Source organism: Falco rusticolus, chromosome 6, assembly GCF_015220075.1.
Source record: "Falco rusticolus isolate bFalRus1 chromosome 6, bFalRus1.pri, whole genome shotgun sequence".
Classification (NCBI taxonomy): Eukaryota; Metazoa; Chordata; class Aves; order Falconiformes; family Falconidae; genus Falco; species Falco rusticolus.
The window spans coordinates 14,927,516-14,951,570 of NC_051192.1; the positions used below are offsets into that span (position 1 = coordinate 14,927,516).

Here is a 24,055-nt window from a genome sequence, read left to right on the forward strand (position 1 = left end):
GCCTTGCCTTGCCTTGCCTTGCCTTGCCCTGCCTTGCCTTGCCTTGCCGTGCCTTGCCGTGCCTTGCCTTGCCCTGCCTTGCCTTGCCTTGCCGTGCCTTGCCGTGCCTTGCCGTGCCTTGCCTTGCCGTGCCTTGCCTTGCCCTGCCTTGCCTTGCCCTGCCTTGCCTTGCCGTGCCTTGCCGTGCCTTGCCGTGCCTTGCCTTGCCCTGCCTTGCCTTGCCTTGCCGTGCCTTGCCGTGCCTTGCCGTGCCTTGCCTTGCCCTGCCTTGCCTTGCCTTGCCGTGCCTTGCCTTGCCTTGCCTTGCCGTGCCTTGCCGTGCCTTGCCTTGCCCTGCCTTGCCTTGCCTTGCCCTGCCTTGCCTTGCCTTGCCGTGCCTTGCCGTGCCTTGCCTTGCCCTGCCTTGCCTTGCCTTGCCGTGCCTTGCCTTGCCCTGCCTTGCCTTGCCTTGCCGTGCCTTGCCTTGCCCTGCCTTGCCTTGCCTTGCCTTCTTGGCTGATTTCTCTGCATGAACTTTCTATGACATCTTGAATTCTCACCAGGGACATCTGGTCACTTCCAGACTCCATGACACAGATCATCTTTGAAGTGAGATTCCATCCATTATCTTATTGGTCCCCCTTTGAGTCCACTTTTGGGGTCAGATCGGCTTGTCGTCCCACCTCTGAAATGGTAGGGTCCCCCTTTAGGATTGGTTTTCCCTTCCCCTTGAGGTGGTTTTTCCCCTTTTGAAATCTAATTCACTTGATACTGGTATTATATAGCCATATAAATAATCTATCATAAGTGTATCAGCTATTATATTGTTGATAAGTTGCTTCACTAATTATAAGTTTGCAGTACCCTGTAATAATATATACCTGCTTGGTTATTGCTGCTAGTGCTTGTTGCAATATGATTGGTAGATGCTATTATTAACTGCTGCCATGCTATTAATTGCTACTATATGATTGATTGCTGATAGAACTTCTAATAACTTGAGATATAAATATATTATGTCTATTAATCATAGGTATACCTGCTAGCGGTGATTTTGTGGTAGTATACTTGCTACTGGTGATTATTTGTGCTAATCTGTAATAAAGAAATTTAAAGCATAAAGGCCTCTGTGCCTTTCTGTATTTCAGAATCCGATGAACCTGCGGTCACGATCTCTCTACACCTGCAAGCTGGGTAACCCTTTAGGTTGTGACAAGCTGACCCTGAGCCAAAGGATGCAAAGAATTTCTCTCCCCAAAGTCAGCATTGAACAAGACAGTGGCAGACCAGATTTCACACAATTTTAGGAGTTCTTAATTGCTTCATAATACCATGACATTCAGTAAAAATGAGCAGCCATCTAATTTCTGATACACGATTTGGTGGTCTGGAAGACACAGAATCACAGAATGGTTGAGGTTGGAAGTGACGTCATGTCAAGCCCCCCCCTGCTCAAGCAGACCCACACAAAGCCAGTTTCCCAGGACCATGTTCAGATGGCTTTTGAATCTCTCCATGGAGGGAGACACTCTCCAAATCACAGCTTCTGTAATACGTGGTGACAAGGATGAGGTGTCAAGACATTTATGCGAAAATGGTTGCATCATTTTTCTTGCCTCCACCAGAAGATTAATGAAAATTGAGTCCATGAGGCTTCTGGTATCAAAACATTAGAGAACCACTGCTTCAGGAACATGAGCAACATCTTTACCACAAATACTATCATAAGCATGTGGTAGCTGTTGGAATTATTCATCACAGCATGTCAGTGTGCTTGCCAGTGACCTCATCTTGTCCCTTTGGCAAGTGAGTAGACAAAGCAGCATAAACTGCAGCAGAGCCCTAAAATACAATTTAAATAGATATCCATTTGTATTTTCAGATCTTACATTATATTAATTTAGGTGTCAGCCTGGGACAAATGTTTGCCAGCAATACTTGAAGCCTTTCAGGTCTGCAAGGGGGTTTCTGATGACCACATGTTGGGTCTTCTCTAAAGATTTCTAAGGAAACACCACAGCTGTCTGGGGTGTACATCAAATTTCAAGTTCACACTTGTCTGAGGTAGACGTGATCCAAACAACTGGCTAGATGAGTACAGTTGGTAGACTCATGTCAGAAAAGGAAAAAACCAAACATTTCTGAATTCCCTAAACTGCTGTAAGTTTGATCACCTGGATAGTTCCTGTAAAACTATCTCACAAATGACATAATGCATCAAAGAGTGTGACTTTATTGTATAACTAGTAATGAAACATATGTAAATGTAGGAAGAGATTGTCTTAATGTTGGCAGTAAGTGTTGACTGTGGATGTTGCTCCAGCCAAAGATATCATCTGACTTACCAGAGCTGGACACAAAATCTGAATTTTGCCAGATTTCACCCTGGTAAGGAAAATTAAAATACCTGTGGGATACTGACTAGACATGTCTACTTGGTGTGTCCCTCAGCCCATCTGCACATGAATCCCCAGTACTGGGATGTTTCATGATAATTTCCATCAACTTCCAGTTTTACAGCTCTGCAGATAATGGCTCAGCCTATATATTTATACTTCTAAATTACATAGGGCACAATCCTATGCATTGCAGTGCAATGCAAAGTCTGTTGTTTAAACTGTTAACACAGGCCATAGCTCATCAACACTTTCCAGACAAACCCAGGGAAAAGTTTAGGATTTCCCATGGACCAAGGACCACCCCCAACTAATAGTTTAGGATCCAGCCATACTGTCTGGCATGTAACAGCAGTAGCTGGGCCCAGTCAGAGGCAGAAGGCAGGGCTGGCAATGCTCACAACACTTGGATACGTATACATATACATAGATATATAACTGTATAGTCCCAGTTGTAGAATAGAAGGGCTACATGCTGTTGCTTACATGGATAAACAAAGCTGCTTCACCTTACATTGCAGTAAATTTAGTACATTTGTGCTCTGTATATCACACAGGTAGTGGAGTTAAATGCTGGGGGAGGATATATGGAGGTTAGTAGCAGTTCTTAGGCTAAGAGAATAGTTCTTGGTGGGTTTAGAAGCCACAGGTTGAATACTACTATGCAAACCATCCAAAAAGGTTTAGTAACTGCTGTCTCCTATAAAGGCCACATTTGGACCTGAATTCTCTACGGTGGAAAGCATGGAAAGGCTCAAGGTGAAAATAAAATTCTGTGTTGGTTTATGGTTTGTTAGCAGTAATGAGACAACTATGTACCCTCAGCAAAAGCTTGGCAATGACACCAAGCTGAGTGGCATGGTCAACACACTAGAGGATAGGCACCTTGACAGGCTTGAGGTGGGCTGATGTGAACCTCATGAAGTTCAACAAGGCCAAGTGCAGCACCTGGGTCAGGGCAATGCCCAGTATCAGTACAGGCTGGGCAGAGAATGGATTGAGAGTAACCCTGAGGAGGAGGGACCTAGGGGTGCTGGTGGATGAGAAGCTCAGCATGGTCCAGCAATGTGCACTTGCAGCCCAGAAAGCCAACCGTACCCTGGGCTGTGTCAAACGCAGCGTGGCCAGCAGGGCGAGGGAGGTGATTCTGCCCTTCTGTGCCACTCTTGTGAGACCCCCCCACAGCTCTGTGTCAGTTCTGGGGCCGTCAGCACAAGGAAGACACAGATTTGCTAGAGTCAGTCCAGAGAAGGGATATGGAGATCAGAGGGCTGGGGTACCTCTCCTGTGAGGACAGGCTGAGAGAGTTCGGGTTGCTCAGCCTGGAGAAGAGAAGGCTCCAGGGAGACCTTATTGTGGCCTTTCAGTATGAAGACAGACTTTTAGTAGGGTCTGTAGCGACAGGACAAGGGGCAATGGTTTAAAACTAAAAGACTGTGAATTTAAATTAGATATTGGGAAGAAATTTTAATGATGAGGGTGGCGAGGCACTGGCCCAGGCTGCCCAGAGCAGCTGTGGGTGCCCCATCCCTGGCAGGGCTCAAGGCCAGGCTGGACGGGGCTGGGAGCAGCCTGGGCTGGTGGAAGGTGTTCCTGCCCATGGCGGAGGGGTGGGAACGAGATGATCTTTAAAGGTCCCTTCCAACCCAACCCATTCAATGATTCTATGAACTAAAGGCCAGAACAACTTCCTTGAGCTGTCTCTAAGCATGACCTGACTAGCTCTCCCTGCTTGTTAGCCTAAAGGTAGGCTCTTGCTGTAGAATAGGAGGAAGTCACCATCCATAACACGATGTGATACCTTAGGTAGATATATTGTTCTTGGCGAACACCCATGGAAAGTTTCCATGTATCCTGACCAGAGGATCCTCCTCCCAATGGCCCATGAAGCTGATCTGAATGCAGACCTGACTCAAGGAGGCACGGGTGGGGTTGATACATTCCAGAAGATACTTCTCACAACTGTCGCTACCATTTGGGGAGATTTCTTACATAATGTTTTTATTTGTTCCATTTTTTGTAACAAAAAGACAAAGCCATGCTTACTGTTCAGCAGAGAGCTGAAATGTGTGCTCCAGTTCATTCTCGTTAAGGACAAGGTGAAATAATAGATACTTCTGGCATTTTTATTCACAATCCTCTGATTATAACAAGTTTTTAATACATCCATTTTCTTAGATAATTGTTTAAATGCTGTTTTGAATATGAATCACTTTTCAAATAAGGGTCTAAATCATTATGGGCCCTCAATATAAGGGTGCATTGCTCAGGTAGAAAAAAACAGGGATATCTTTCTGTCCAAAATATGGAATAATTAGAACACCATGGAAACTGTCTCAGTCCTACAGCAGAAATAGTCCTATTGCACAAACTCCTGTAAAGTAGAGGTGGGATGGCAAACCAAACATGTTGGTGGATGGCTCAACATTTCTGTGCATTTTGTATCTCCATCACCAGGCACTGGAGGAGCCAAATTGCCCAGTAGTCATAACAGCTCAGTCCTCTGTGTAAAGATACAAACTCCAGCTCAATTTTACACTGGAAAACCACATCATCATCACCTTTGCTTACTACTGGGAATGGCAGGTTAATCTAGACATAAAGATATGCTTATTTAAACAGAAAAGTGATTGTGAATCCACTGAGTTCAGCTTCTGCGCTTTTGTGTGTGTAACATAACAGGCTTGACATATATTGGGCTTTTAGTGCTTTTGTAGTTGCAGATTATTCAAAATAGCCAAGATAATCAAATGGTACTAAGTTTTTGCCTAATATATTTCAGCAGCAAAAATAGTTCATAATCTCATTTGGAACTGATACAGAAAAATATTTCTTGCCATAATTCTGGTAAATAAACAAACCTTTATCTACAATGTCCATTTTTAAAAATTAAAATCAATGGACTTTTTATGAAAGGGGTGAGAATGCATCTTCAGTCTCTAGGAAGACTGTAGGAATAAATGGTATAAAGATAGGAAGTATTTTGAGATACTCGTCTTTATTTTTACCTGTTCTGAGTTTGTATCTCGAGCAATACCTGATCACATCCATGCTGAGAAACCTTTTCTGACTTTGTCATGCCTGTTTCCAAGTGGTAGAAGCTGTGCTCAGATTTTTTGCCTGGCTCTTGCTATAGACATCAGTAGCATGCAATGTGATCAACACAGTCAGAATATGAAGCTGTCTCTGGGTTAATTTACCTGCTGATATTACAGTAAATTATTATGGCAGTCATGGTACCACTGGTTTCAGGATCTGTGGAGCCTCATATATATTCTGAAGACAATCTTTGTAATAGGTATTCTTTAGCTATTAAATTATGCCACACCTGGTGCAAATTTCAGCTAATCTCTGCCATTTACTTAGACACCATCATTTAAAATCAAATACACTCTTACAATCATTTCACAATCAGTTCAGCCTGGCTTAACACAGAATGACTCCCAGTAACTCCCAAGTGAGCGTCATATTTAAATAATCCTGATATTTTATGTCCATTTTAATGAGCAAATGAAAATGCATTAAAAGTAGCTTTAGACTTATTTTTATAGAATTAAAAAAAAATAATAAATATCTTACATTGCCCTTGAAAAACAAATTCCACCACAGAGTACTGGTAGAAGCACTGCAGATCAAACAGAATCCAGTTCTTGATGCTGAGGCCCTTCTATACTAGTGTTTGACTCAACATTATGGCAGGTGTGCATGGTTTTGGTATGCATGAAAGTGCAGAGAACAGCTTTTAGCACTGAAAGCCGCTCTGTCAGCCGAGGAGCACAGCAGCTATCTTTGTGTTCTCTCTAATACCATGTGTATATTATGGAATAGGCAATTTGCAGCCACGCTGACTGTTTACCAGCTGAGGACTCCCTCACAGTACAGCCGTTCCCAGCTAGCTTTGAGGAATTCACTCGCATTCTCCAGAGGTTAAGTCTCAAAAAGGGTTTTAGGCAATTTGTTCTGTACTGGGTCTCAGTAATATTTAATATAGTTTTGCAAATGCCAGAGGACAGAAGTTGAAGCACTCATGGTCAGGCAGCACCTGAAAAGCAGATTGGAAAAATGGCTGGAATAAGCAATTAGATTGTTAAAAGATTTTACCCAGAACGTCAAATCATGTTCTCAAAATATAATGTAGGACAGATGTTTGCTCCACATTAGAGGAAACTCAAGGATGCAAGATTAGAAGGGACTTTCTGAGCTCTTAAGTCTAGTCCCACCAATATTACAGATAACTGAATTAGTTTCTTTTCAGTTCATAAAATGTCCTCTAAAAAGCAGTCTATATTTCTTGTCACAATAAGTTGTTTCCAGACTTTGGCCAAGAGCTGTAAACTATTAACAGCTGCTGTTGGGTTGTTAAGGGAGTATGTTAAACAGAAATACAGAATATACCATTCCTCAGTAACAAGAATTGACTTCTTGCTAAACATGAATTATCTTTCATCATAGAAAATCAATATTATATTTTTCTCTGAGTACAGATCCGGATTCCTGACTGAAATTTACATCATACAAGCACTGATATTCTTTAACCAGGAAGAGCTCTCCCAACTGTCCTCCTTGAACAAGGGAAAGCAGGAAGGAGACTAGCAAAATTTTAGATATAAAAAGATAAGATAAAATCATAGTCTTTCATTTTTTAACCAGTTCATGTTTAATCACCATTTTCTTTGAACCAGTAGAAGTATTCAGAGACCTTGTGGTGCCATGGATAACAAGTTGAAAGCCTTGTTAGAGTAAGGCAGCAGTATCTTAGCCAAATTTCAGTAATTTCAAAGCTTAGTCAGAGGCTTGTGAATGGATCACAACTTCTCTGCTTGTTAAGTTTTAACAATTCACCACGGAACAGTTCAGCAACCTTTATAGACCCTTTCTCTTGAATGTATGCAAGGTGCTACCTTGGAAGTAATCAGCTCATAGCAAAAAGAAACTATGAGATCATGGGGCAGATCATGTGCACATAGTTTAAACAGAAAGTAAGTTGGTTGCGTTTGTTTAATCATGAGCACTCAGCATCTCTCTCTTGCATTTTAATGGAATGCTTTGTAGCTCTAATCTTGCAATTTAACAGGAGAAAGGAATAATGCAAATATTTGCAGTGGTGGAGAGGTACTGATATTTAATATTCAGAGTAACCATAAAGATAGGAACCCTGCATAAAGTTCATGGCCTTATGCATTCACAACATTAATTATGAAGGATGATATTAAGGCCTTTTAAAAGAGCAGGTAGCCCCTTTTGCTTCATTTCCTTCAATTTCATTTGCTTCAATTAGATCCCTAGAAATAGGTAATAAAATCTAGTTAAGTTGTTCACTTGCAGTTATAAAAATATTTTCAGAGGTTTGACATTGGACCATTATTTTTTAAAAATCGAATTTAACTAAAGTGCTATAGATTCGAAGTGCTGTTATAACAATCAGATTCACAGATTCAAGTGATCTGTTTTTTCTTGAGACAGTCATTGTACCTACAGTTCAAAATCAAAGTTTACTTAACAGAAATCTCTTTTCAGAGAGCCTGGGACATTCAGGCAAGCTGATTTCTGGTCTATTTCCTTACTCAACATATGCTGTGGGATTTCATGCCCTATTTCCTGCTTTGAGGACAAATCTTTTATGAAAATTGAAGAAATTAGGATTGCACAGAATAACCTTAACCTTTATAGTAATTGCTCCATGTACCTGTACCCTGGTTGCATGATTGTTGTGTGTCGGTTTGTTCACCTGAAAAAAGTCTCTTCCATGACATCTCAGTGATGATTTATAATCAGTTGTCCTGAAAGTGGGTGGTAGTAATCTCATATTTGCATTTCCTTCCGGATAAACAGGGAGATAAAGCAAGGATTACAAAGTTTGAACCTGGGCCATGGCAAATGAATCTTCAGGGTAGCTAGAGTATCCTTTTTTCCCTCACCTTTGCTGCTGTAGAAGGCCAAAATATTTGCTATTTTCTTACCTTTATTCAACCTCTTCTCTAATGTAAAGGGATATAAAATGCTCCAAAAGGGATAGATATGGCTTTTCCAATATAGTATATATTAGCATATACTTTATCCCATAATTTAGGTACATGTTTTCCTATTGCTTAACCTCCTCCTTTTTTAGAGGTGGTATGAGACACAGGTATTTATAAGCCGTATCATCTCCAACACTATTTCAGAAAATTGCTGACTGCTCACAGTATTAAAATATTACTCCCGTGATATCGACTGGCTAGCGAAATAATGAATTTCCTTTAGCTGGCACTGAATGTAATGGATGATGATTATACAATATGTGACCTTTTCAATGCTTATAAATATTATACGTGCTTTTACAGAAGACAGTTTCAACACTGTCAAAATATTTACTTACTTATTGTGGATTTGGGCTTATAATGAGCTGAAGGATCCTGCCTCATCCATCCAAAGTAATTGAAGGCATAATTGACTGAAAGCAATTTCTACCAGCCACCTGCATGAAGGAGCATTTGTTGAAATTGCCTTTTCCCTGTAAGCAATTATCAGATTTGTTACTGACAGTATCACATCGAGCTTCATTAACCAACAGCTCCTGAATCCTGCAAAACAGAACATGCTTAATTATAATCCCAGCCTACTATGCTTATTATTGCAAATGCATCCTAACCATAAACATTAAATTTATTAATTGGAGCTTTAATGCTAAATGAAGCAATAGCTAACGTAGATTTTTCTAGTTTGCGTTTGGCATGGAGGTTGTGTGGTTGGACAGGGAAACACTATAATTATTGCAACTGAAGGGAGTTTTTATCACCTCTAATATCTCTGAAAACTGAGATGTGGTATCATGCTAGCTGGCAACTTTATATTGCAGCACTCTCACTGCTAAACAATAATTTTGTGGGCAGTGGAGCTACTGAGCTGCAGATGCGATTTAGCTGACAAATTAAGATGTCTACAAGTGACTACACGTAGGTGTGCGCTAGGTATTCAGATCACATTGCAGTCAACAGAGCTCAGACAATACAGTGAAACCTATAGCTGTTCTGCTGACCACGTGTCTGGCTGAAGAGCTCCAAGACTATCACCAACTTTCCCCTGTTAGGGGCACAAATTTCCATTTTTGTTCTCTATCTAGTCAGTGATTTTCACATCATTTTAGGTTACATACCTACAATGAGTCTGATGGCACTAAGTGAAGCAATGCTAGGAAATGATCCTGAGCACATGGTTGCTGCGTTTGCGTGGGTCCTGGCCTGATGTCGGCCTGGGACAATCTGTGTTCTTCTGAACACCTCCTGGGCATGATCTGGGGGTTAACATGGGCCAAAACCCATTACTAGAGACTGTTTGGATGTGGCTACCCGGTTTGGGAAGTTACAAAGCTGTGATAGTATGGCATGGCTGGTCCATGCCCTTGCGCCTATGGGCACAGTGTTAAGTTTAGCTGCAGCCGGTGAAATCTGGCAAACATAGGAGGGTGAAGAGTGGGTTCGAACATTGTTCAGGTAAACAATGGCTGCCAAAAATAGGTGTACAGATGAAAGGTGACTAGATATCATGATAGCATTTTAACGAGGCTAATAATACGCTATCTGAAGTAAGCATGACTCAATTATACCAACCTGAAATCATGTAAGTCATATCTGGGACACAAACACCATTTCATATTTACCTAAGAGTGGGTTGCCATGGCTTCATCTTGAAGGTCATCTCTGAGAAGTTTCAACCGCACCACTGCCCTAGGACTTGTGTGTTTACCAGTGTGGTGATTTAGTGCATTCTGTCATATCCACAGATGGCAAGGGCATGCCAACAGACCCCTCATTATTGGAAAACTACCTAGGTAAGCTAAACATTGTCAGCTCCTATTCTGCTGCCATGAGACCAACTGCCACAATCTGCCCCATTCGTGCTCTGAAAGAGGGAGTGTGCACCTCACTGTGTGCTCAGACAAGATCTGGTGTAACTCCTGAACCCTGCCTAAGAAACATATGGGACGGTGCTTACGGATCCAAGCCAGATCCAGGGACCATTCTAACACCTCAGCATCATAGGAAAAATTCAAATTCTAGTGCAAAACCGTGTTCCCCACCACTGTTGGATTCACTAATACAGGTGAAGCTTCTGAGAATGGGTTCATTCAAGCAGCAGTCACAGTCTTTCACTAACCCTTTGAACATGACATGTAGTTTAAGTGAGTACAGTACAACATGCAATGCTCCACTGAGGTGGACGAATACATGGTGTTAGTGGGACACTGAATAGAAGTGTTTGCTAAATCTCTTAGGATATGACCTCCAAAGCCTTAGGAAATGACCTTTAGTCTGAGGACTTGTAATAAATCATATTATTCTGCAACAAAATTTGCAACTTAAAAAAGTTCTGACTATTTTAAGGAGAATAAGATGCTTATGCCCACACCACAAAGACATCCCAGCAGGTATAGCATGAGTTAACTCAGAACCTGAAGTGCTGAAAGTAAATTTCACAAATGCTTACCTTGATCTATCTGTGCCAGGAAGCACCAAACACTATGTACTTGTTGCCTCAGGTTGGCTCCAGTCTGATGATTCTTTATTGCATGCTGTTCCATGCTGCATAGAAGACCTTCCTTGCTTTCTTTTGCAGATCATTCATTGAATTCAACAGCCCTACCTTTCAAGCAATGTGGTTTGGAAGATGAACCAGGAATTCTCTCTCATAGTTGAGATTTGACTTGATTAGAAGTGCACAAGTCATGCAAAACAAATTTCTTTGTTACTATGTAACAGGACCTAATTCTGAGTTGCAAAGCTTGCTGTTCCTTTCTCATGTTGCCTTCTTATGCCTCATTAAACAAATGGTGCCTACCCTTAAACTTTTCCTTACCTGAGTGTGAAAATCTGTAAAATAATTGATGAGAGCAGGCTGTGGGTCTAATGAATTGTTCTTCTGGAGCTTTCTTACTTTCTGTTCCCAAAACTGTGCTTACGGTCTTTATGTATATTGAAATATTTTTTTAAAATCTTGGGGGGAAAAAAGAATGACATCAAATCCTCTTACGAAAAATCCTGTTGTGAATCATAATGGATACAAAAAAAGAGTTCAATCCAACTGTCTTTAGTAATGCCTAGTAGTACTGCTCTGCCTACATGGCAAATAGTACATTATTCTTCATGGGTGTGGATTTGTTTGATGGAGGATCATCACAAAATTGAAGTCAATATCTTTACATCAATATCTCCTGAAAACTTGCTATATTAATGACACTGTGTTAAGCCTAGTGATAGGGAAGTCTGGCATGGAAAAACATTTTGCAATAAATCTTTGTAACATTAAATATCTTTCCTTTCCTGTGGTGTCAGCTGCTCCCCTTCCATTCACATATGAAACAACTTTTAAACGTCAGAAGAAACATCACTCCAAACAATCAGAAGAAATATAGGTATATTCAGGGTTCACTGAAATGCCTTGGTATGCCCATATTGGCACATGCACACTCCTTTCTTTGACAATCCTCTAGCTGAGAAACAAAATAGAGCCTGAAACTGAATTTTCCCTGACATTAGGGATATTTGGAATCAGGTTTTGATTTGAATGCATTTTGTCAGTTATGTTACTGACATTTGATGGGAATTATATCTAAGATATTTTTGTGTGCGTGTGTGTGACATTTGGTTTAATTAGGAAAAAAAAACCCTGCAAATGTGAAGGCAGGTGAAAATATTCGTTGAATTGTTAATTCACCTTCTAATTAGAAGCAGTGAAGTACCTTTGAAATAGTCTCTGGCTGAGGGAACACAAATTCAACAACTCTTTTTCTTTTCTTCTTTGGTTATTGACTAAATAATTTTCAGGTATGATTTGTCTGTTTTTAAGTCAGGGGAATGCTTTTTATGTTGGAAATCATCTCCAAGAAAAATTCTACCAAAACACTGTTTTATTTTTGTTTGATGAAGAAAGAATGAATGAAAAATCAATAAATTGATAGAAGGCTGATGTTCTCTGTCTTGGCTTTGTAATGCCTTTGGCATGATCCCACACAATATTCTGGCCTATAAATTGGAGAGACATGGGTTTGACGGATGAACTGTTAGATGGATAAGGAACTGTCTGGATGCCCACATCCAAAGTTATAGTCAATGTCTCAATGTCCGTGCGGACACCAGTAACGAGTGATGTCTCTCAAGGCTCTGTACTGGGATCAGTACTGGTTAATAACTTCATCAGTGACATAGTGGGATTAAGTGTACCCTCAGCAAGTTTGCAGATGACACCAAGCTGAGTGGTACTGTTGCTTTGCTAGAGGAAAGGGATGCCATCCAGAAAGACCTTGACTGCTTGAGGTGTGGGCCTGTGCAAACCTCATGAAGTTCAACAAGGTCACCTGCAAAGTCATGCGTCTGGGTCAGGGCAATCCCCAGTATCAAAACAGACTTGGGAATGTGCCCCTCTACTCTCGTGAGACCCCACCAAGAGCTCTGCATACAGCTCTGGGACCCACAGTACAAGTAAGACAAGGACCTGATGGAGCAGGACCAGGGGAGGACCATAGTCAGAGGCTGGAACACTTCTCCTATGAGGAAAGGCTGAGAGAGTTGGAATTGTTTAGCCTGGGGTAGAGAAGGCTCTGAGGAAACATTACTGGTACCTTCCAATACTCAAAGGGGGCTTATAAGAAAGATGGAGAGAGACTTTTTATCAGGGTCTGTAGTGGCAGGACAAGGAAAAATGGTTTTGAACTGAAAGAGGGTAGAGTTAGGTTAGATATAAAGAAGAAATTCTTTGCTGTGAGGGTGGTGAGACACTGGCCCAGGCTGCCCAGAGCAGCTGTGGGTGCCCTGTCCCTGGCAGTGCTCAAGGCCAGGCTGGACGGGGCTTGGCGAAAGCTGGTCTGGTGGAAGGGGTCCCTGCTCATGGCAGGGGGCTTGAAGCCAGATGATCTTTAAAGGTCCCTTCCAACCCCAAAATTAAAAATTATGTAAACATTTACATTCAGGCAAAGAATCAGTATTACTCATCCATCAATCAATCAATCAACTGATAAATTAGTGTAAGGACAAGTTGTATAAATGCATACAAATTTCCAAGGTTTTTTTGGGATTTTGGAAGGTAGACAATACTTAGTGAAAAAGCAGAATTTCTCTCCTATCTTTTTCCTTTGAGTTTAAAAAAATCATAATAAGAAATCTGCAGTACCAAAAAAGCAATATCTGCTTTTGGTCATCAACTGTAATAATCTTTTTTTGAGAATACTGATTAATTTCAGCCAGTGAAAATGAGAAAATTATTTTAAACTGATTTAACTGTAATTAAAGGAAAGCAAAGCATATAAGTATACCCTGAATTTACAGATTCTAACTCAACACTACTGTCAGCATTTCCTAGAGTCATTATCTGTCCATTATAGCAAATTATATTGAAGATAGGATTTAAGATGCTAAGCATTTTCTATGCAAGCCAAAAAAAAAGTCTTCTAGCAAATTCCATGAGTTTGATTACAAACCAGTTGATCACAACTTACATCAAATTACCTGATCAAAAACTATGAGACTTATGTAAAACTTCCTATAATTTTTAAAAGCTTTAAGTTTATGAATGGGAACTAGATCTTTCATCAGATGATAATGAGCTGATAAAATAAATATAAATGAGTTAAATTATATTTATTTTTATGCTCACTAATGTAGAAAATATCTGATTATTTCACAAAAATCAAGGAGCAGAAGAATCTTCTTTGTCAATTATTAGTTTTCAAATGAAAAGGTAGTTTCAAAGAACCAATACTACCTATAATAAAAATAATGTTTTTCAGTTTTTCCTTCAGAAATGTTGATAGAATGATCTGTAGGAAAAATGAACTGTTAAGCTATTTTTATATGTTCCATCAGAAAAAGTAATTCTTACTTTTCAAAATGCTGAAGTAAAGATGATAAAGAGAAAATCAATGTCTTATTTAATTTGCTTGCAGGACACTCCATGTAGTCCTTGTTTATGGATCCTAAAAATAGGATCCACTTTTTTTTTTTACACTAGTTTTTGAAATCTCTCTGAATAACATCAATAATTTTCCCAAATTAATCTTGCTAATATGACGTACTTTAGATCAGAATTGTCCTCCTCAGAAATAAGCAAATGCTTTAGTTCAGTCCCAGTCTGTTGGGTTTTTTTTTTTTTCTGTCAAGGTTATCAACAGTCTGATAGTTGTAAAGTATCTTTTAAATGTAGATTCCTTTTTGTACAGAGACGAAAAATACTTAATCTGTGTCAAGCAACAGGTCATGCTTTCAACTACGTGCTTCAATTTTTTAGCTTGCTTTTCCTTTTTAGGCATATCTTAAAGCAAGCAAGATAATTCATGATATATAAATCACGTGCAATGAGTTTGAAGTCAAGGTATTGGTTTTCAAAGTGATATGTGAGGGTTAAAGAGATTTACTTTTGTTCATAAATATCGTTATAAATCATATCAGTTATCCATAAAACATTTAGCTAGGCTTAAGCCACCTAAGCCAGTGGCACCATAGGGTTGCTCTTTAAGGTGTTTGCAGAGATTCTCACTATTTGTCTGGGGTTTCCTGCTTGCTGCACCAGCATATTGTCTCCAAGTACACCATTCATGAACTCTTTGGAGATGTTGCTTCATTCTGCCTACACACCCTGCATGATCGGACCAAAATTCACCACTGATGCCTTTGGACACTATTTCCACATAACCCCTGTTGCCATTACTTACCACATAAGCAAGGCTACTTATGGGGCCTCAGGTATGTATCCAGAAGTAACAGCTCATTACTTTAGAATATTATCATGAAACGAATGTTAGATCAGCTTAAATTTTTCTCATATCAAAAATATGGCTTAAGGAGTTAAACATGAGTTTCACAATTTTGTGTGGAGTCATATCCATGTAATATGTTTATGGTTTTGATTTTGATACTACAGACTAAGATGACACAACAGTAGTAACTACCTTTAACTGTCAGGTTATCTGTGTAAAAATTGTAGACCACCAAAAGCACAGACATCACGACAGATAAAAAGGGTGGGACAAAATTACTTGGAGTAGAGCAGGACACAGCGACAGAACTTATGCCTTAAATATTATTGTAGCATTCCTGTAAACACAGTTGTCTACATCTGAAGGTAGCAACTTGATTTCTCTTTGAAGCAAATGAGAAGAAGGCAGCATTTTAATAGTGTAGTTCATACCGGAGAGTTTACTGTTTGCTGTAGGATAAGATGAACTGAAATCTGGAAACACCCATTTCCTCTTTAGACCACAATAGGGAGACTAATAGGCTTTCAAAAGGATTTTCACTTCACTGTTTGCCAGAACTGGAGGAACTGACCTTCAGGGCTTACTTCAATGGCCTGCTTTGCAAGCAAATAACTTAAAGTGTAACATCTAAGTAGGGAACAATTATTTTCTTGTTGTGCTTGCATCTGGATCACCTAGGAAAAGGACAAAAGCTTACAGAACAAGTTGGTTTTTTACCTATGACAGAAATTTCATTGAACATCAGTCTACTAACTGTAAATTAAATACCTTCACAAATATGTCTGTAGATATATATACTTAAATATATACACATATATGTAGTTTGCATTTTCCTCTATACTGACGTTTTAAAGAGGAACTTTTGCTTTTTTAATCTAAAAGTTTTTATTTCAAACATTATTACTTACATAAATATTCTCACAAAATTTAACCACAAAAGTTGACAAAGAAACCAAAACAAATTTTCAGGTTTGTTATTGAAAACATCCTTCTTCCCTTCCAGGCTGACCGTCATCCCTAATAGCCTTAATGTGGAGAACAGTTCCTTCCCAAACCTGATTTTTTTTTTGAAACGGGCACAGCTCACTGCAATGTTACATGCAGCAAAAAGACATACGGCCTCATGGCAAGAAACTTTTTCCTGAAGTGGGAAGCTTATGAATGAACAAGTGCCATGATTTAGACTCTTATTTTTTCCTTTTTTTTCTCAGGCTAGGAATAAAGAAAAATCACTAAAAACGTCACTATATAGGTATACTGTACATCTACCAATCTCGCTGCTTATGAAAAGCAAGGACAGCAAATTTAAAAGGAGATACCATCATCAGTTTCAGTAATGTGGCACTCTTAAGACATAGGAATAGGTACAAAGTAGGAACAGTGATGAAATTAGCAGTGTAGTCACTGGGGTGGAAAAGGAACATCAAATATCCTGGCTGACATCTTGCATGTCTGTATGACTGAGCTCCAGTTGTACTGCCTCAAAGGAAGAATTCTAGAGTCATATAGTCCCACCTCCTATTCATTGTGGAATTGAACAGAAAATCAGTCTCTGACCCAACTCTCAGTTCTTAATTTAACAAGGTTCTTATAAGTAATTAATAAGGGATGACTTCTGTCTAAAAAGTAATTAATTTAGTAAGGTAATGATACTACCCATGTACAGAAATATCATCAACATACTTCATATCTGAAGATCGTCAAAGATATTGAATGTTGTCATTTTATGTAGGAAACTAAATATGGTGAGAATAAAGGTTTGGTAACCAGAACAGTAATGCCGGCGGTTGGACTAGATGACTTTCAAAGGTTCCTTTCCAACCCAAACCAGCCTATGATTCTATGTTTAAAATGAACAGCCTCTACTACCTGGATAAAAGTGTTCAAACCTTCAAGGAATTCATTAAAATGCCAGAACTCTCCTTATTATTCTGGTCTTTGATTTTAGCTGAACTCACTGCTGAGTATGCTTGCAAGCTTTGATCAGCCAATGACCTTGAGAGTGGAATACATAAATTGTGTCTATTTTTAAGTACAAACATGGTATCTACAAAGTCAGTGCAAGGAAAATGGAGTCTGTCCTTGCTTAACCACCTGAGAAAATGGTTTGGATAAACCTATGCAGCTGCAGACACTTTTACATGATTAGAGCTAGGAGGTGCTTTAATGGATGGGTCCGTTATAATATATTGGCCCATACGGACAACAAAGTGCCATCTCTGTTTTAAATGAAGTAAATGTGTGTTGGTACACACTTTGTTTAACTGTGAAAATATTTTGCCAACATATAATGGAACTTACATAGGATTAGGTATTATATTTTTTAAAGTTCAGTTCTCCAACTGCCTTAGTCAACTGTATAGTCATTTCAGAGCTGTAGCTGTCTCTGTTTTGCAGTAATAAAATTTCCCAGAGCTTGATACACTGTACATGAGCACATAAGCATTCATTTCCTGCCTAGGTTCAACTTTGACTCACAAAGATAATGTTCCCTTGCCTGTGTCATTTGAGGAAGCAGACCTTGACCTCATCGGCATCCTCTGAACAGGCTTTGTGTGTGTCACAGAGACCAGGCACCACAGTGAAGCCTGGCTGCTGTTCTGATGTACTGAAGTGAAACATCAGCAACAGAAGCTCCTGGAAGCAGCTGGCAATGGTCCACTTCCCGATGACACTTCAGTAGCTAAAACAGGTACAAAAAATGTGGAAGGAAAGGGCTGAGGTTCTTTTCTTCCTAAATGGAAGTTTGGTCTTTTCAGACAGAACCCCAGCACGAAATCATTCTGCTTCCAACTTCTTGTTTTATTTCCATCCCTGTGTCCCTGTAGAAACCTTTCCCTTGGTTGCTTGCTCAGGGCTTGACTGAAGTGAAAGGGATTCAGAACTGAAGTGAGGATGAATAAATTAGTACCAGCAAGCTGCTCAACAGAGTAGTTAAAATGTTAGGAAAGAAACTGAAATATGGATCATTAACCAGGGCTTCCCATTTAATTGTAAAGTTTGGTTAACCTTTAACAATGTTCTCCTTTCTGGAAGAGGTGCTTTGTTTTTATGGCTTTTGAACTCTTACCTCCATGTAGCCATATAATTCTGTATGCCTATGTACTGTAGGTAGATTACATAGCAACAAACTACAGTATCTATACAGAGAACAAGCGAGAGGGAGATAGTTGGTCACAACTCATAGCATTAACTCAAACATTTCTTCAGCAATATGTAGCACAGTGAGGCCTGCTTGAATGATTGCTGGAGTTAAATTATTCTGCAATATGAAAGCGTCTATAAAATGTAAGCAATAACCTTTACCCTAATAAAATCTTAGCATTAACAGTTCATTCATAGAATCAAAGAATCATAGAATCACTTCGTTTTGAAAAGACATTTTAAGATCATCAAGTTCAACTGTTAGCCCAGGACTGACAAGTCCACCGCTAAACCAGGTCCCTAAGCACATTTTTTGAACACTTCCAGGGATGGTGATCCCACCACACCCCTGGGAAGCCTGCTCTGGTGCTTGACCACCCTTTCAGTGATGAATTTTTCCTAATCTCCAAACTAAACCTCCCCTGGTACAACTCGAGGGGATTTCCTCTTGTCCTATTGCTTGTTATCTGGGAGAAAAGGCCTACCCCACCTGCCTGCAGCCTCCTTTCATATAGTTGTAGAGAGAGATAAGGTCCCCCCTGAGCCTCCTCTTCCCCAGGCTGAACCCCCCCAGGTCCCTCAGCCGCTCCTCATCAGCCCTGTGCCCCAGCCCCTGCCCCAGCCCCCTGCCCATCCCTGGACACGCTCCAGCCCCTCCACATCCCTCCTGCAGTGAGAGGCCCAACACCAAACACAGTAGTCATGACTCATGATTCAATATTCATAAGGGCCAAGGATAATCTGCATCCTTTATTGGGTGTTGCAGGGAATGTTGCCACAAAGGATGAGGAAAAGGCTGAGGTGCTTAGTGCTTTCTTTGCCTCAGTCTTTAATAGTAAGACCAGTTACTGTTACCCTCAGAGTCCTCAGCCCCCTGAGCTGGAAGACAGGGACAAGGAGCAGAATGAAATTCCCACAGTCCAGGAGGAAAAGAACTGCTGCTCCACTTAGACACACACACGTCTATGGGGCTGAATGGGATCCACCCGAGGGTGCTGAGAGAGCTGGTGGAGGAGCTTGCCAAGCCACTGTCCATCATTTATCAACAGTCCTGGCTAACTGGGGAGGTCCCAGAAGATTGGAGTTTAGCCAATGTGGCACCCATCTACAGGAAGGGCAGGAAGGAGGATCCAGGGAACTACAGGCCTGTCAGCCTGACCTTGGTGCCAGGGAAGGTTATGGAGCACATCATCCTGAGTGCCATCATGTAGCACATGCAGGACAACCAGGGGACCAGGCTTAACTTAGCTATCTCGCTGGCACAGAGTCTGACAACTGAACAAGTGGAGAGTCACTTCAGGCATGATCCATTTCCTCTACCTTTAGACACCTACTGGATAGCTGTCTTAATTTAAGTTCTTCATCTAGACTCTCTCTAAAGTCTGGGAGAGAAAGTTTCTAGTTGCAATTCATGTTATCCTAACTGGATGGCCAATAAGGGTGGGACACAACATATTAAATGTATCTATTTCTTTCCATGGACTACAAACTGACCACACAGTGATTTCAGACATAGGCAATTGGATTGTCAATATCTGAAGCTTGGGGATGTGAACCTGATCATCTTTGCCATCTCCTAATGACAGTGTGAAGACTAGACTTGCTCATCTTTAATATCACATCCCTCAGCGTACAGCCTTTCTCACTTCCAGAACTAATGAACACACTGCTAGGAATAAAGTAATGTTCAAAAAAGATGTATGAGATGTGGAGCACATCCTGTTTACAGCGTCTCCAGAGGGTAGTCTTTGAGGGTTTTATGGCAATAGCATTTATCCCAGAGGAGAGGAGACAACGGCTGTGCTTGTGTTTTCCTTGAATTTGTTTTTCCACCAGGGAGCCTATTCACAATACCCTCAAAGAGCCTATTCACAATACCCTCAAAGCTGTTTGCTCTTTGGGCTCTGAAGGGAGGCTACTTTTTTTAAAAGATAGTTTATCTAGGAGCAAGAGTAACATCAGGGAAGAAAGCACTATAGGAAAATGCACCACAGAATACAGTGCAAGCAGAAATACTCCTCTATTTTCTGCCCCCTTACATGCATAATATGGAATGACTCTTCCAAATTAGACTAAATAAAAGATATAATGCAGATTAGATGAAAAATGTGATCTGGAGTCAAGTTCTTCCAGTCTCTCCTATTGAAGCAATTGAATTTTTGGTGAAATAATGAACTATTACTTTAGCTGGAGAGATGTAAGGCAGTGTCATTGTATTCCTTGATAGCTGCAGAACACTTCCCTGTTCTGTGGAAAGCCAGCTGTTTCTGTTGCACCCAGTCAGTCTGTGTCATCATTTGAAATCATATCTCCAAGTCCTGAGTATTTTATCTACTTCTGGTTCACTTGTAATAAAATACCTTGTAATAGAAAAGATTTTAATGTCCCTAAAACCCCTGTTTCTCATCTGTAGCTACATATTTTATTATCAGAAGACACTTAACTAGCTTACATATCTAAATTTAAGAGAGGGGCTGTGATGGAAACCCACTGTAAATTTATCTTTGGGGTGCAAGGCTGCCATTAGCTCTAGTGTCTCTCCACAGAGTCCACCGACTGTGTGAATCTCACCCTTAAGTGACAACTGTATTGTATGTGGGCATGGTTAACTAATTTAAAATTGGAAAATCTTCTCTGGAGAAAGAAGCCTAAAATTAGGTTCTGCAAAATCTCAAGGTCCTTAACATGTCAATTTCCCTGCCCATGCGTGACTGAACCTCTTCAAAATAAGACAATTTATAAATTCTGCAGAGGTGTGAAGATAAAATTCCTGGTTTCTAATATTTGCCACAAATTGTGGACTAAGGGTATTATTTACAGCAATTTAAATCTGCTTACAGTTGTAGTTCAGTCAGTGTTCAGAAAGGAGCTGCTGTAGGCTGGCTGCAGTACCTCTGTGAAATAAATATTCCCTGGGGCACAACTGACCTTTCCCCTGAATTCCTCTGTCCAGCTGTAGAAAATACCCCTAAAAGATTGAAAACAAAAGGCTCCTGCTAAAATGGACTGAGAAAACTGTGATTTTCCCAGTTCTAAAGTAAAGAATTCAGAATTCCTGAACACCTACCAGGGAGCATAAGGCCTCGCTGATACATATCCTTAGACCAACTACATTTTCTTCCAAACTGGGATCAGTCCCTTTTTCAGTGAAGGGAACATACAAGTCCACACACAATGATCTGAGTTTTGTCATAAAGAGAAATGTCAAACAGCTGTAGAAGCCATCTTAAGTTAATTATTTTACTACTCAACAGTTAATTAGAAAGGAAAGACAAGTCTTCAAGCAGTATGGGTCTCTACTATGTAGGCTATATCATGCACCCCACTGTGCATGAGCACATACCAATACAGATGTTCAGGAACACTTGCATTCCCTTGAAATAGCGTGTTTGCAACTGTTAGTGATTTCTCTAAGGCTGTTGTGGCATCTTAAATCTTTTCCCATGCCTTGTAGCAGAGCTGATTTGAGACATCTTAGGAAAAATCGCATTTTGTGACTGTGACAGAAGAAGTGTGAAGGTTTTTATGGAGATAGATGTGATGATAAGTCAAAAGAAGGATCAGTGAGGTTCTGGAGGATGAAGATGTGGGTTTAAAGAAAGCTCCAGGCATGTGAAGGGGGGCTTTAGGGATAAGACCAGCAAGGTTTGATGAACATTTGAAGAGCAGTGAAGAATTTCAAGAAGTTATTCCTGAAAGAAAACTACCTTTCCTCCTTTCTTACCTTTCATTAACCTCCCCTTGACAGCTGATCAGACTGCGAGGTTGCAGTGCGACTGCAGCATGCTCTTCCACTCCCAGTCTTTTTCTCCCTCAAAAGCACCTTCTATCATCTCACACGTTCCCTTACAGAACTGTAGAGTCATAGAACGGTTTGGGCTGGAAGGGACCTTTAAAGATCATCTAGCTCCCACCCACCTGCCACAGGCAGGGGATTTTTCGCTTGATCAAGTTGCTAAAGCCCCATCCAACCTGACCTCGAAGATTTCCAACAACAGGGCATCCACAACTTATCTGAGCAACCTGTTTCAGTGTCTTACAACCCTCACCATAAAACATGTCTTTTTCATATCTAATCTAACTCTGCTCTCCATTTAAAACCACTGCCTTTTGTTCTGTCATGACAAGCCTGGGTAAAAAGTCTCTCTCCACCTTTCTTATGAAAGGTGCCACATGAAAAGACCTCCAGACGCAACCTAACAGGTCCATGTTTTTCCTGTACTGGGGGACCTAGAGCTGGAAGCAGTACTCTAGGTGGGGTCTCAGGAGAGTGGAGTAGACGAAGAGCATCAACTCCCCCAACCTGCTGGTCACCCTTCTTTTTATGCAGCCCAGGAGATTATTGGCCATGATTGACTTCCTAGGACTCTTGGGCTCCCATCGCTCCAGCGAAGAGTGGGAGGGGGTTTGAATGGGGGGAAAAATTGCCTGGAGCAGCCCTGGGAAGCTGGGCTCAGGGCAGAAGAAATCCTGGGAAAGGCAATGGCAGTGCTGGTGGGGACCTTCCCCCTTCTGCTCTGCCAGGTTTATCTCAGTGGCAAGAGCAGCAAGGCTGTTTGTGCTGAATTGTGCAGGCAGGAGACAGGGGTTAGCGTTTCAGATGGTGCGGCTTGCTCAAATAACCAGGCCTTGTAACCCCTAGTGTAGGAACGGCAGTACAATTACTTTATTGTTCCAGCAGACCTCTTTCTGAGATAAACTCTTACTGTGCCAGTTGTAAAAGCCACTTCTCAAGAATTCTGTTAAGGAAAAGCCACTTCTCAAGAATTCTGTTAAGGTAAGGTATGAGCCATACAAATATGTCTCCAGTCGTTAGCTCTACTGTAACGCAGCAGTAAAAGGAGGAGACATTTGTCTCAGAGTTCAGCTTCTATTTTTTTCTCCATAATCTCTGCCTCAAAACAGTACAGGAGGCTGAAAACCTGCTTGGACCTGATGAACTTGAAAATCTACTACAGTTTGGCTGTTATTCACTGGGATTTGATCAATTGCATAATCAGAAAAAAAATTATTCCATGAAGTTTCACTGTGTTCAAGGTCACAGCCTGGAACTGATGGCAGACACTGCTCCAGGCTCCTGGTCTGACCAGGTGAAATAGGTGAGCTTAGCCCTATAACAGTCCTCTGAGGTGAATCTTGCCAACAATAAAAATGTTGTCAAAGGGGAAAGACAGTTGTGTAAGATTTTTCCCACTGCACCTCACAGTGCGAAACATGGAAAGCAGAGTGTAAGAATGTGGAACAACAGGAGACAAGTAAGGCCAGAAGGTCACTCCTGTAGCTCAGCCAAAGTTAAAAACAAAACAAAACAAAACAAAACTCAACATCTGGTATTATTTCATGTCTGATTCTTTTAGATGAAAGAAGCTGAGCTCCTAGGCCCAGTAAGTCACATACCAAAACATTCACATGTCCAGCTTTACATCATGGAATGAGGATACGGATGTATAGCCACATCCCTGGGCAATTTCGTAGTGCTAGCTTCAGCAGCTCCCACTGCTTTATCTGCTTTCACCAGGGCCAGATTACGCAGCAGGTGTTCAGCCAGCACAAACCCAAGGATGGTTTTGTCGTGTCTTCATCGTTCAGTGCTGCTCTGGGACACCTTGTAAATGGCTCAGGAGCCATAGGATGACAAATCAGACAGCTGATAGGCTTCTCTTCGGAAGATAGTAAGAAGACCTGTTGTGACACCCATGTTTCGAACTCCATCTATCCACTGATGTCTTCAAGCCTCAGTCCATCTTCTTGCCCGATCATGCTTCCTTGGCCACTGAAAACCAGAGCACAGCTATCTGACATGGAAAAT

General features: G+C 40.8%; 1 long non-coding RNA gene across 2 annotated transcripts in view; it reads left to right on the forward strand.

Annotated features, from left to right (window-relative positions):
• The window catches only part of LOC119149859, a 43,427-nt gene extending 31,160 nt beyond the window's left edge, over positions 1 to 12,267 (forward strand). For both annotated transcript variants that reach the window (XR_005104880.1, XR_005104881.1), the window contains one exon: positions 10,971 to 12,267. This is a non-coding gene — a long non-coding RNA (uncharacterized LOC119149859). The remainder of the gene's footprint in view (positions 1 to 10,970) is intronic.
• Positions 12,268 to 24,055: the final 11,788 nt, after the last annotated feature.